Raw genomic sequence first — 13,965 nt, 5'->3', positions numbered from 1 at the left:
AAGGGAAAAACACAAAGTAACATAGAAGGGAATCCCCATAAGGTTGACAGCTGATCTTTCAGCAGTAACTACAAGCCAGAAGGGAGTGGCAGGACACATTTAAAGTGATGAAAGGGAAAAACCTACAACCAAGATTACTCTACCCAGTAAAGATCTCATTCAGATTCGATGGAGAAATTAAAGTCTTTACAGACAAGCAAAAGCTAAGAGAATTCAGCACCACCAAACCAGCTTTACAACAAAGGCTAAAGGAACTTCTCTAGGGAGGAAACACAATAGAAGGAAAAGACATAGAATAACAAAACCCAAAAGAATTAACAAAATGGTAATAGGAACATACATATTGATAATTACCTTAAATGTAAATGGATTAAATGCTCCAACCAAAAGACATAGACTGGCTGAATGGATACAAAAACAAGACCTGTATATATGCTGTCTACAAGAGACCCACTTCAGACCTAGGAACACATACAGATTGAAAGTGAGGGGTTGGAAAAAGATATTCCATGCAAATGGAAATCAAAAGAAAGCTGGAGTAGCAATTCTCATATCAGACAAAATAGACTTTAAAATAAAGACTATGACAAGAAACAAAGAAGGACACTACGTAATGATCAAGGGATCAATCCAAGAAGAAGATAAAACAATTGTAAATATTTATGCACCCAACATAGGAACACCTCAATACATAAGGCAAATGCTAACAGCCATAAAGGGGGAAATCAACAGTAACACAATCATAGTAGGGGACTTTAACACCCCACTTTCACCAATGGACAGATCATCCAAAATGAAAATATATAAGGAAGCACAAGCTTTAAATTATACATTAAACAAGATAGACTTAATTGATATTTATATGACATTCCTTTCAAAAACAACAGAATACACTTTCTTCTCAAGAGCTCATGGAACATTCTCCAGGATAGATCATATCTTGACTCACAAATCAAGCCTTGGTAAATTTAAGAAAATTGAAATCATATCAAGTATCTTTTCCGACCACAATGCTATGAGACTAGATATCAATTACAGAAAAAAATCTGTAAAAAATACAAATACATGGAGGCTAAACAATACACTAGTAAAGAACTAAGAGGTCACTGAAGAAATCAAAGAGGAAACCAAAAAATACCTAGAAACAAATGATAATGAAAACACGACAACCCAAAACCTATGGGATACAGAAAGAGCTGTTCTAAGAGGGAAGTTTATAGCAATACGATCTTACCACAAGAAACAAGGAACATCTCAAATAAACAATGTAAGCTTCCACCTAAAGCAATTAGAGAAAGAAGAACAACAACAACAAAAAAAACCAAAATTAGCAGAAGAGATCATAAAGATCAGATCAGAAATAAATGAAAAAAAGAAATGAAGGGAAAAATAGCAAAGATCAAAAAAAGTTAAAGCTGGTCCTTTGAGAAGATAAACAAAACTGATAAACCATTAGCCAGACTCATCAAGAAAAAAAGGGAGAATACTCAAACCAGTAGAATTAGAAATGAAAAAGGAGAAGTAACAACTGACACTGCAGAAATACAAATGATCATGAGAGATTACTACAAGAAACTATATGCTAATAAAATGGACAACCTGCAAGAAATGGACAAATTTTTAGAAAAGCTCCAACTTCTGAGACTGAACCAGGAATAAATAGAAAATAGAAACAAACCAATCACAAGCACCGAAGTTCAAACTGTGATTAAAAATCTTCCAACAAACAAAAGCCCAGGACCAGATGGCTTCACAGCCAAACTCTATAAAACAGTTAGAGAAGAGCTAACACCTACTCTTCTCAAATTCTTCCAAAATATAGCAGAGGAAGGAACACTCCCAAACTCATTCTACAAGGTCACCATCACCCTGACACCAAAACCAGACAAAGATGTCACAAAGAAAGAAAACTACAGGCCAATATCACTGATGAACATAGATGTAAAACTCCTCAACAAAATACCAGCAAACAGAATCCAGCAGCACACTAAAAGGATCATACACCATGATCAAGTGATGTTTCTCCCAGGAATGCAAGGATTCTTCAATATACACAAATCAATCAATGTGATACACCATATTAACAAATTGAAGGAGAAAAACCATACGATCATCTCAATAGATGCAGAAAAAGCTTTTGACAAAATTCAACACCCATTTACGATAAAAACTCTCCAGAAAATAGGCACAGAAGGAACTTACCTCAACATAATAAAGGCAATATATGACAAATCCACAGTCAATATCGTTCTCAATGGTAAAAAACTGAAACCATTTCCTCTAGGATCAGGGAAAAGACAAGGGTGTCCACTCTCACCACTATTATTCAACATAGTTTTGGAAGTTTTAACCACAGCAATCAGAGAAGAAAAAGAAAAAAAAGGAATCCAAATCAGAAAAGAAGAAGTAAAGCTGTCACTGTTTGCAGATGACATGATACTATACATAGAGAATCCTAAAGATGCTACCAGAAAACTACTAGAGCTAATCAATGAATTTGGTAAAGTAGCAGGATACAAAATTAATGCACAGAAATCTCTTGCAGTCCTATGCACTAATGATGAAAAATCTAAAAGAGAAATTAAGGAAACACTCCCATTTACCACTACAACAAAAAGAATAAGATACCTAGGAATAAACCTACTTAAGGAGACAGAAGACCTGTATGCAGAAAGCTATAAGACACTGATGAAAGAAATTAAAGGTGATACAAACAGATGGAGAGATATACCATGTTCTTGGATTGGAAGAATCAACAGTTTGAAAATGACTATACTACCCAAAGCAATCTACAGATTCAATGCAATCCCTATCAAGTTACTCATGGCATTTTTCACAGAACTAGAACAAAAAATTTCACAATTTGTATGGAAACACAAAAGACCCCGAATAGCCAAAGCAAACTTGAGAAGGAAAAACAAAGTTGGAGGAATTAGGTTCCTGGACTTCAGACTATACTACAAAGCTACAGTAATCAAGACAATATGGTAGTGGCACAAAAACAGAAATATAGATCAATGGAACAGGATAGAAAGCCCAGAGATAAACCCATGCACATAAGGTCACCTTATTTTTGATAAAGGAGGCAAGAATATACAATGGAGAAAAGACAGCCTCTTCAATAAGTGGTGCTGGGAAAACTGGACAGCTACATGTAAAAGAATGAAATTAGAACACTCCCTAACACCATACTCAAAAATAAACTCAAAATGCATTAAAGAACTAAATATAAGGCCAGACACTATAAAACTCTCAGAGGAACACATAGCAAAACACTCTGTGACATAAATCACAGGAAGATCCTTTTTGACCCACCTCCTAGAGAAATGGAAATAAAAACAAAAATAAACAAATGGGACCTAATGAAACTTAAAACTTTTGCAGAGCAAAAGAAACCCTAAACAAGATGAAAACACAACACTCAGAATGAGAGAAAATATTTGCAAATGAAGCAAGTGACAAAGGATTCATTTCCAAAACTTACAAACAGCTCATTCAGCTCCATATCAAAAAAATAAACAACCTAATCCAAAAATGGGCAGAAGACCTAAATAGACATTTCTCCAAAGAAGATAAACAGATTGCCAGAAAACACATGAAACGATGCTCAACATCACTAATCATTAGAGAAATACAAATCAAAACTACAATGAACTATCACCTCACATCAGTCAGAATGGCCATCATCAAAAAATCTACAAACGATACATGTTGGAGAGGGTGTGGAGAAAAGGGAACCCTCTTGCACTGTTGGTGGGAATGTAAATTGATACAGCCACTATCGAGAATAGTATGGAGGTTCCTTAAAGAAATTAAAATTAAAGCTACCATATGACCCAGCAATCCCACTATTGGGCATATACCCTGAGAAAACCATAATTCAAAAAGAGTCATGTACCACAATGTTCATTGCAGCTCTATTTACAACAGCCAGGACATTTAAGCAACCTAAGTGTCCATCGACAGTTGAATAGATAAAGAAGATGTGGTACATATACACAACGGAATTTACTCAGCCAGAAAAAGAAATGAAATTGAGTTATTTGTAGTGGGGTGGATGGACCTAGTGTCTGTCATACATAGTGAAGTAAGTCAGAAAGAGAAAAACAGATACCATATGCTAACACATATACATGGGATCTAAAAAAAAAAAAAATTGGTTCTGAAGAACCTAGGGGCAGGACAGGAATAAAGACGCACACCTAGAGAATGGACTTGAGGACATGGGGAGGGGGAAGGGTAAGCTGGGACGAAGTGAGAGATTGACATCGACTTATATATACTACCAAATGTTAAATAGATAGCTAGTGGGAAGCAGCTGCATAGCACAGGGAGATCAGCTCAGTGCTTTGTGACCACCTAGAGGGGTGGGATAGGGAGGGTATGAGGGAGACGCAAGAGGAAGGAGATATGGGGATGTATGTATATGTATAACTGATTTACTTTGTTATAAAGCAGAAACTAACACACCATTGTGAAGCAATTATACTCCAATAAAGATGTAAAAGAATAAATTAAATAAATAAATTATAATGGTAATACACAATTTAAATAGTATGAATCTGGTCAATGTAAAAATAATGGCACAGCTAACAGAGCCAAGTAAATATCAGGAAAAGGAGGAGGAAAGACATGGAGAAGAACTAATTTTCTTATCTTAATAATGGGACATAAGGAGCTAATGAATGTCAACTTTGATGAATAAACACAAAGTTTGGTAATGACGTGACTTATCAAAAATTAAGGGGGTGGAAATCAACCAGAAATAAAGAGAGAGTATAGCAGCACACTCATCACTCTCCATATGAAAAAGTAGAGAGATATTCTAAGTTGTAAATTTGGTGAGTTGCAATTGTTAAACATGGCTGTTAATGTAAAATTGAGGTATGAATGTATGGCTTAGTGCAGGAATTGCAAATTGGTAGCCCACAAGCTAATTCTGCAAAAGAGATCTTTTTTTTTGCTTATTGCCTATATAATGTTTATAAAAATTAAAAAACTTAACCAAAACATTCATATTTCCAGTTTTTCGTGGAAGAAGCATCTAGCAACACTGAAGTTGCATTCCTGCATGGGAGCAATTGGCCAGAGCTGACAAACAGGTTTCCCTTAGATGGAGCCTGTGCTATGTTGTTGGCCACATTCCCCAATCCTCCACCTGTGTTCCTTACGCCCTGCTTTATTTGTTTACTTTACCTGCTTTTCCTCTGTAAGATTGGAGTTTATGGTCTCATTGAGAGTTATGAAGTCAAACATCAGAAGAAACACATGTAGTTCAAAATTGGTACCTCTGGGGAAATGGGATCAAGGGTGTGGGAAGAGTGTGGTTTGGGAGACAATACTCTTTCATTTCTACCCTTCAGTACTGTTTGAATCAGCCCTTTTGTTTTTATGCCTGTTTGTCTATTCTATGTATGTCTATGTCTATGTTTATGGCTCTAGCCTGGTCACAAACTGATTCAGAGATAAAGCTCAGGAAGGAATAAAGAGACCCTATTCTAGTAGAAGTGTCAAATACGAGTTGGAAGATGGCTTTCAAGGCAATGGTTCAGTGCCAGGGGTCCATGAATGCTAAAAAAATAATAAAACAAAAAGTCAGAACAACTTACCTGCTGGTGGATGTAATATTGATATAATGTTTCTCTGCTCCTGCTTGTGGCCAACTGTTAACATTTCCCACCCTTCCTGGCTGGATGTTGCAATCAAGTGACTAGACTCTAGCAGACAAGATGTGGGCAGATGTGATATAAGTCAATCCCAAGCTTGGCCCATAAATCCTTCCCAAGCAACCTTTCATATTTCTTTCCCTCCCTCAGCAATTTGGAAGCCAAGTGTTCAAGATGTCTTAGCTGCAAGACAGAGGGTGCCTATCTCTCCCATATTGGACTGTGATGTGAGCAAGAAATGAGCCTTTGTTGTGAGATTTGGGGATTGTCTGTTCCAGCACTTATAGTTAATTACCTAAAACAGTGGCTCTCAAACTTAGCATGTTTCAAAATCACCAGGAGGGCTTGTTGAAACACAAATTGCTCACAGGTGATTTAATATTAAGTTTCCTGCATACCAGCATTGAAGCCATGCTTATTGTAACTTGACTGTGCTGAAATGAAGATGTAGGAAGAATGGGTGATGCCAGATTTCCAAGATGTAACCTAAGGGTGCATTTATCATCACTGAGGTGACTACAAGCAGTCCAGAAAGTGATGACTTCAAGTTACCTTGAAGGATAATTTCAATTGCAGCATGATTATCATCTTCTGGGAAACCAGAGGGCAAAGAGATCAGCCTCCTCTGAGGTCACCCCTGTTGAGAAAAATCGTGGGTCAGACTGCAGGTGAAAGTATAGGAGAGAAAACAACCAGACACTACAAACAATGGTTCAGTGCCATCGTGGGAAAGTCATGTCATGGAGTCATGATAAGTAGCACTATCTCACACCTATATGTCGATCTCTAACAGTTTTAAATAGGAACTCTTCATTTCTGAATAGAAGCAATAATAAAAATTTAACTGCCAGAGGAAGGAAAATACCCAATAGGAATCCCACAATTTTATGTCAAGAGCATTGGCAGAAAAAGAATGCATTTCTAAAGACTGAGGAGTGACAGACCCAACTCTAGAGGTTAAAAGCAGCTATTAGACAAAATTCAATTTTCTTCTTTTCTCTTTTCAGGTATGAAAAATGTGCATCTATGTAGTAGGTCTTTCTACAGTATTTTTCACAACAGTGATTTTACCATATTGCCAAATTTGTCCCTGTTCTTTTTAGAAAAGGTAGTTTTGTATCCTCTTCAATAACTTCATATCCTTCTCATACCCTCTACCACCAGCCACACAAACTAGTCTTTCTTTTTATATATAAAGATATAAAACATTTTCATTTTACGGTTTAACTTACTAATATTTAATTTGTTAAATGTCTCACCATAATATGATAATAAATTACCCATGTTTTCCAGAAACGTCTTCTATTTCATTTGTTTCTCTTAGTTTTTTTTGCATAGATCAAATCATAGAAAGTCCTGCTTGAACATTTCTATTAATATTCCTGAGCAGAACTTTGTTACTTCTAGTTATTGAGAGTCAAATGAGAATGGTCTGATTATCCTATTTGATTTTTCCTATTCTACTTGCAATCCAATGGGATATTCACTCTTGACATTATTAACTTTTCACATTTAAATTTCAGTCCTCATTTATAAGCCATGTGTTGTCCTTAACTCTATAGGTCAAAAAATAAATTTAGATTTTTCTTGACCCTCTTGAGGAAATTTGAATGCAGGAAATGAAGAACTAAAATGAATTTTATACAGTTTTGTTGTTCAGAATTTTTTAATATTTCAAATTACTAAGGAAAAGGTAGCCTTTAATTCTATTTTATTCATATTGTTTTTTTTTAATTTTTTTAAAAATTTGTTTATCTATTTATTTATTTTTGGTTGTGTTGGGTCTTCGTTGCTGAGCGCAGGCTTTCTCTAGTTGCGGTGAGCGGGGGTTACTCATTGTTGAAGTGCACAGGCTTCTCATTGAGGTGGCTTCTCTTGTTGAGGGGCATGGGCTCTAGGCGTGCAGGCTTCAGTAGTTGTAGCATGTGGGTTCAGTAGTTGTGTCTCACGGGCTGTAGAGCACAGGCTTAGTAGTTTTGGCGCACGAGCTTAGTTGCTCTGCAGCATGTAGGATCTTCCTGGACCCGGATCGAACCCATATCCCCTGCATTGGCAGGCGGATTCTCATCCACTGTGCCACCAGGGAAGTCCCTCATATTGTTTTTACAATAGATATTATTAACTACCGATTATTTACAAAGCATTGTGCTAGGTGCTGAGGAAGACTCAAACATCAAAAAGACATGATCTCCTCTGTCTTCATAGAACTTAGAAGTAGGGTGAATTAATAAGTAGTTATGGTCCTGATAGTTGTTTAAAAAAGAGACAAGAGGTCCTAAATGGAGTCACTTGTGCTAAGTCCACATCATCAAATCAGAACTTAATACTTAACTTAATTAGAGTTAAGTTAGGAGTGGAATATTAAACCAGTCAATCTGAAATGATCTGGTCAGCACAAGTGAGGTAATATTTCTGATAAACTCCTGCCATCTCCTAAAAGAAGGTGACCTTGCCACAAATAATCCACTCTTTGCTAGTAACTTCCACCCACTTCTGCCTATAAAAGTCTTTCAGCTCCTCAGGGATCCTTTCTATTTGCTAGATGGAACGCTGCCCAATTGTGGATCATTGAAAAAAACCCAAAAAGATCTTTAAAGTTTACTCAGTTGATTCTGTTTTATAACATAGTAAATGTTAAGTTCCTTAAGAAAAATAGAACTTAAAAGCTACATATCAGAAGATAGATTATTTGGAAGAGGAATCAGTGACAGTTTCATGGCCATCTGAACTAGTTCTTGAAGAAGTATAGGATATTGATTATAGAGAAGGCAAGTGGAGTTGGGAGGAGGCGGTACTCTACAGAGAATTTCAGGGGTGGAATAACTTTGGAGGATGGTTATAGACAGTGGAGGGTATCATTAGTGATAAGGCTGACAAAAGGCAAATGGGTACCAAATTATAAAAGTCTACCTGTAACATTCAGGAGTTTGGAGTTTACCTCGTGGTCCTTAAGGGTGTGACAGATGAGCGAAAGAACGATAGTTTTGTTTTAAGAAGACTGCCTGATCACAGGAGTGTACAAATAAATTAGGGAAAGTCTGAAAATCAGATTTATGAGCTATTGATGGGAGAGAAATTGTGTGGGTCAAGCCGAAGGAGAAATCCAAGGTAACTCTGAAATTGAGAGGCTAATTAACTGGGTGAAGGATCACTCTATATGCAGCAAAAAGGAAGTCAGAAGAAACAGCTTATTTGGGGAAACATGTTGCTACAGACTTGTTAAGTTAAAAATGCCGCTGGGATACAGGAGGGGAAATACAGAGCAGGCAAATGCAAAGATGGAGCTGAAGCTCCAAAGAGGGCTGGGTATTGTTAAAGATTGTGAAAATGGTTAAAGCCTTGAGGGGAGACTGAAATCAAGTGAAAGAGTCTGGGGGTAGAAATGTAGAAAGCTAATAATTATTCAGGGCTAGCATCACCCAAATTACTTCATTCACACTAAATTCAAACACTAAAACTGACACAGCTCCCAGAACTTCCATAATAGAGAGAATAGTCAACAACAACGTCAAATGTTACAGAAAGAGAGAAAATCTATACAAGTAGTCTTTTGTATTTCCTCAGGTCAAATGTAGATTTGGCAGTTAGCTAGGTCATCTGACAGAGTCAGAAATCAGACTGGATAACTCCTAACTCCCCCAATCCACCTGGAGTCTGAATCATTCATTTGGATTTTCTAGAATTGACCGCATTGTGTTGTAACACTGTGTCTTCTGGCTAACAATATGCTCCTTAAGGGTAGGGCTTTGGCCTTACAAATGCTTGGCCCTTAAGGAAAGCTTAATACTCTTTTGTTAAATATAGTAGTTGAATGAAAATAGGCCTCAGTTTTATATAGATCCTCAACCATTTGCAGGAGTAATTAGGAATAAAAGAGAACCAAGGATTCAGTATAACATGTGTTCCATGGCCAGTAGAATGCTAGTGAAGAGAGGGCTACCAATGATAAAGTTGATTTAGAAGCCCTAGGATTGAACAGTAAGGCAGTCTTCCCACTGCTACCAGAAGGACATGCTTCATGGATTAATTAACTGTTATTCTCAATTTACAAATGAGTTTGCAGAGACAGGTTAAGTCACTTCTAGAAGACCATATTGTGTCAGCAGGAGATCAGAGCCTGAAGGAACTGGCTTAGCGCAGAGCTCCTAGTCTGTAACCTAACAGAGAGATTCCAAACTTCCCTGAAACTTCACGTCTTGGATGATGAGGTATGAAGTTTTTCCCTGAGGTTGTTTTACATGAGTGACTCAGGGGAAACGTGCACTTTTTTACTTTTTTTTTTTTTTTTTTTTGCAGTACACGGGCCTCTCACTGTTGTGGCCTCTCCCGTTGCGGAGCACAGGCTCTGGACACGCAGGCTCAGCGGCCATGGCTCACGGGCCCAGCCGCTCCACGGCATGTAGGATGTTCCCAGACCGGGGCATGAACCCGTGTCCCCTGCATCGGCAGGCGGACTCTCAACCACTGCGCCACCAGGGAAGCCCGAAACGTGCACTTTTAAGTGACACAGAATTACCAATACCACTATTATCTTTTTCAAAATCATATGGGGCTTTCTTTATTAAAGATAAAGTGGAAATTCTTGATAGGAAGGTAAAACATATCCTACCTCCACCCTCCCCAGAAATAAACATTCACTGCATAATGAACAAATATGGGACAAACATATTTACTTATGTTTTATCCAGCACCTTTAAAATGATTAAATGGATCCTTACCTTCCCTTGTCAGAGGTATATTAGGTATTGGTTTAAAAGGTTCATTTCTTCAATTCAACCAGGAATAAGCTGAGATGATGTTGCAATTTCTTTTTTGATCTCACTGCAATCTTGAAACAGGGCAGGGAAGAGTTAACCTGAGGCCCAGACAGTCTCCTGCAGATCAGTAATGAGTGAGAGCTGCAGCTGAATGTCAATAACTCCTGTGAACTTGGGTAACCCAGCTGAGCCCCTGCTTGCCAGAGCTGGAGGAGGTAATCAGCTTGACCCATGTGACCTTCCTGAGGCTGTGCTCTGTCCTGCATCTAGAAGCTTCTTTGCATAGGACTCCTACATGCTGCCCCATTGAACCCCTTTGAGAAGAACTGAACCTGAGTCAGCCTTAAGAGGAAACAAAATATAAATTAGTCAATGCTAGTTACGGGCTGCACAATATAGTAGGTGATTTAAAAAAAAAAAAAAATTAGTGGCAACACATTCTGGAAACCTCAAAAAGATTTCCAGGAACAGCTATGACAACTGCCTTTCCAGCATTGAAGTTTATATAAGAGTTCTGTCAGCACTTCACAGTTTCTTTGTGGAGTTGTGTTTCATCAAATGCTTTCAGCTTTCTGGTTTTGCTAAATTGATTTATCATTGTTTTATTGTTTACTTGTCACTATTTTCATTGCATAGTCTCAAGGATGCCATACACAGAGTTTACATCATATATTAATAGCATACTTCCTGGACTTCCCTGGTGGCACAGTGGTTAAGAATCCACCTGCCAGTGCAGGGGACATAGATTCGAGCCCTGGTCTGGGAAGATCCCACATGTCCCAGAGCAAATAAGACCAAGTGCCACAACTACTGAGCCTGCACTCTAGAGCCCACGAGCCACAAGTACTGAGCGTGCATGCCACAGCTACTGAAGCCTGCACACCTAGAACCTGTGCTCCGCAACAAGAGAAGTCACCAGAGTGAGAAGCGCACACACCGCAAAAAAGAGTAATCCCCGCTCGCCGCAACTAGAGAAAGCCTGTGTGCAGCAGTGAAGACCCAACGTAGCCAAAAAATAAAAACAAATAAATAAAATTAAAAATAAAAAAGAGAGAGCATATTTCCTAAGATTTTCATTGAATTTTGAAAGAGGACTCCATGTTATTCTGTTCAATAAAAGAAACTTGAACAATAATTTAAACTCCTGTCTATCTGCGTCTAAATGCACGGTTATTAAAAGAATGTTATTCACGAACGGAGAGTGTGAATGCTAATTCTGCTGTTCAATTCCACAACTTACATAACCAAGTAGAGCACAGCCAACAGTACTTCCCATAAAAGTAAGGAAGAGTGATTTGAATAATCAAGATTACCTACTATGCAAATCCATAAATAAGTCCCATAACAAATACACAGTTTATATTCCTGAGAAAATGGGGTTTAAATGTAACAAAAGGATTCAACTGCATTACACCCATAGTGGTGCTCAAGGACTCCAAACTCAAAGGTTCATTATTCCATCCAGGAGCTCAAGGCTTCATTCCTACCCTAAAGCAAATTAACCCCCAGGTATATTTATTATGCATGTTCAGTCTTTAGTATGAAGGAATTCTTGATCATGACTAATGGCTTCTGCCTGGAAAAAAATTATTTATATAGTGTAATTTTCCTTGAGTTTTATAATAATAAGTTTTAAAATCCTCATTTAACAAATTGCTCCATAAAAGGTGAATTCTTTATCAAATGTCATCAGCCACCATCATTACTTTGAAGATTAAAGAAACAAAGGAGGGCTTCCCTGGTGGCGCAGTGGTTGGGAGTCCGCCTGCCGATGCAGGGGACACGGGTTCGTGCCCCGGTCCGGGAAGATCCCACATGCCGCGGAGCGGCTGGGCCCGTGAGCCATGGCTGCTGAACCTGCGCGTCCGGAGCCTGTGCTCCGCAACGGGAGAGGCCACAGCAGTGAGAAGCCCGCGTACTGCAAAAAAAAAAAAAAAAGAAAGAAAGAAAGAAACAAAGGAGATGCAGCTTCAGTGTGGGCAAAGTTGGAAATCGCAATTTGGGATCAAATACTATAAAATACTGTCTAACCTTCTTTGGACAAGCACACATGGTTAGACTACAGGAAAAAAAACAAAACAAAAAAGCCCAGCTAACAAGTCTATATTAAGCTTAACGTTATACTCTCAACTTGCTCCTAAGAGAAATAACACTATTATGAACTCTAAGATGAGCTGAGGTAATAGATGGTAATGATTACTTGAGGGAGATGACACCTATATATTTGACCACAACTGTCAAACATACACACACAGAAAGGCTACATAACGACTGCACTTTACCCAGACTGTCCCATTTCTGGTTCAAGCATCTTGTAACTGACAGCTGGAACATCTCTGAACAAATATCTTAAGAGCACAATTCCCAAAGAAGGTTGATTTTTCAAAACACATGCCACGTGCCCAAGTAAATCATGTACAAAGATTGGGCTTTAACAACCAAGTTAAGCTCATAAAATATATTTTTCTTGCTGATTTTTAAAAGCCCATTAAGATTGGATCACATGATAACTAGTCATTTTAGCAAAGTCTAAATTTATACAGAGAGTTCACCTCTAGAAAGTGTCACATGTTTGTTTTGTCTCTAGAACATTTTTACAAAAATTTGTAGAATCAATCTCTGTGAAAGTAAATATAAAGAGGAAATCTCCTTAATCTAATTAGATCGCATTATAACAGCACAGAAGAATTTTACTGCTTTGAGAGTGTCTCCTTTTTTGCTTCTCTGTCCTGCACCACCACCACCTCCATCCACACTTCCCTGAAGGGAGAAGAGCTTTGTCAAAAGATTTCCTGGTAAATCAAAAGCACTTTGTGGACAGTAATAGTGTGCATTGCACCAAAATGAGACCTAGTTATGCAGTGTTCTCCAAAATGAGTCCCTGCTGGCTCCAGTCAAATCAAATGCCTCATACCTGAAATGAATGAGGGGGCTTCCTAAATTGCTCCAGTAACTAGGTTAAGCTAAACAAATACACTTAAGTTTTGCATAACTCCATATTTCTACAGTCAAAATATAATTTGCACAGATTAGCTGCCCAAATGTACTTTTGGAGCTATCGTTACTGAGGTTACGAAATGACCGTGTGTTATGCACTAGGTCCTGGGAAGACTGATAACTCTCCCATTTCACAGACACTTTTAAGGTCCGTATTTGATGGAGAGCAGACTCTGTGTCAGACCCCGTGATAAGTAAAAGGAAAGAAAGCCAATGAAGATACATGCTTAATCTAAAGGAGTTTCCACTCCAGCAGGAGAAAAGAACAAGGAATAGTTTTAATACCATAACAGAACCATGCGTCAAGTTCTAGGAGTGCCCAGAGCTGGGGGAAATCATTGGTTCTGTCTGAGCCACTAAACAAAGGCTTCTCAGCAGAGGCAACCTGAGACCTTCAAGGGTGACCTTGAATAGGACGCTGGACTGGAGACACAACATACCACTTGAGATGCACATTCCAGTGTGCAGCCCATGCTGAAAGCATTAGGGCTTATCCTAGGTAAAAGGGGAGAACAAAAAAGACTAGAAGCTTGGGCAACCAATTT

At 38.2% G+C, this 13,965-nt stretch overlaps 1 long non-coding RNA gene across 2 annotated transcripts in view; it reads right to left on the bottom strand.

Annotated features, from left to right (window-relative positions):
- The window catches only part of LOC309823096, a 39,881-nt gene extending 29,359 nt beyond the window's left edge, over nt 1-10,522 (bottom strand). For both annotated transcript variants that reach the window (XR_014296810.1, XR_014296811.1), the window contains exons 1-2: nt 10,385-10,522; nt 6,219-6,303 (exon numbers count right to left, since the gene is read on the bottom strand). This is a non-coding gene — a long non-coding RNA (uncharacterized lncRNA). The remainder of the gene's footprint in view (nt 1-6,218; nt 6,304-10,384) is intronic.
- Between the last annotated feature and the right edge of the window lie 3,443 nt (nt 10,523-13,965).

This window comes from Grampus griseus (assembly GCF_964374135.1).
Source record: "Grampus griseus genome assembly, chromosome: 5".
NCBI lineage: Eukaryota > Metazoa > Chordata > Mammalia > Artiodactyla > Delphinidae > Grampus > Grampus griseus.
The sequence above is the reverse complement of the archived record's forward strand: the minus strand, read 5'-3'. Positions and strand labels throughout refer to the sequence as shown.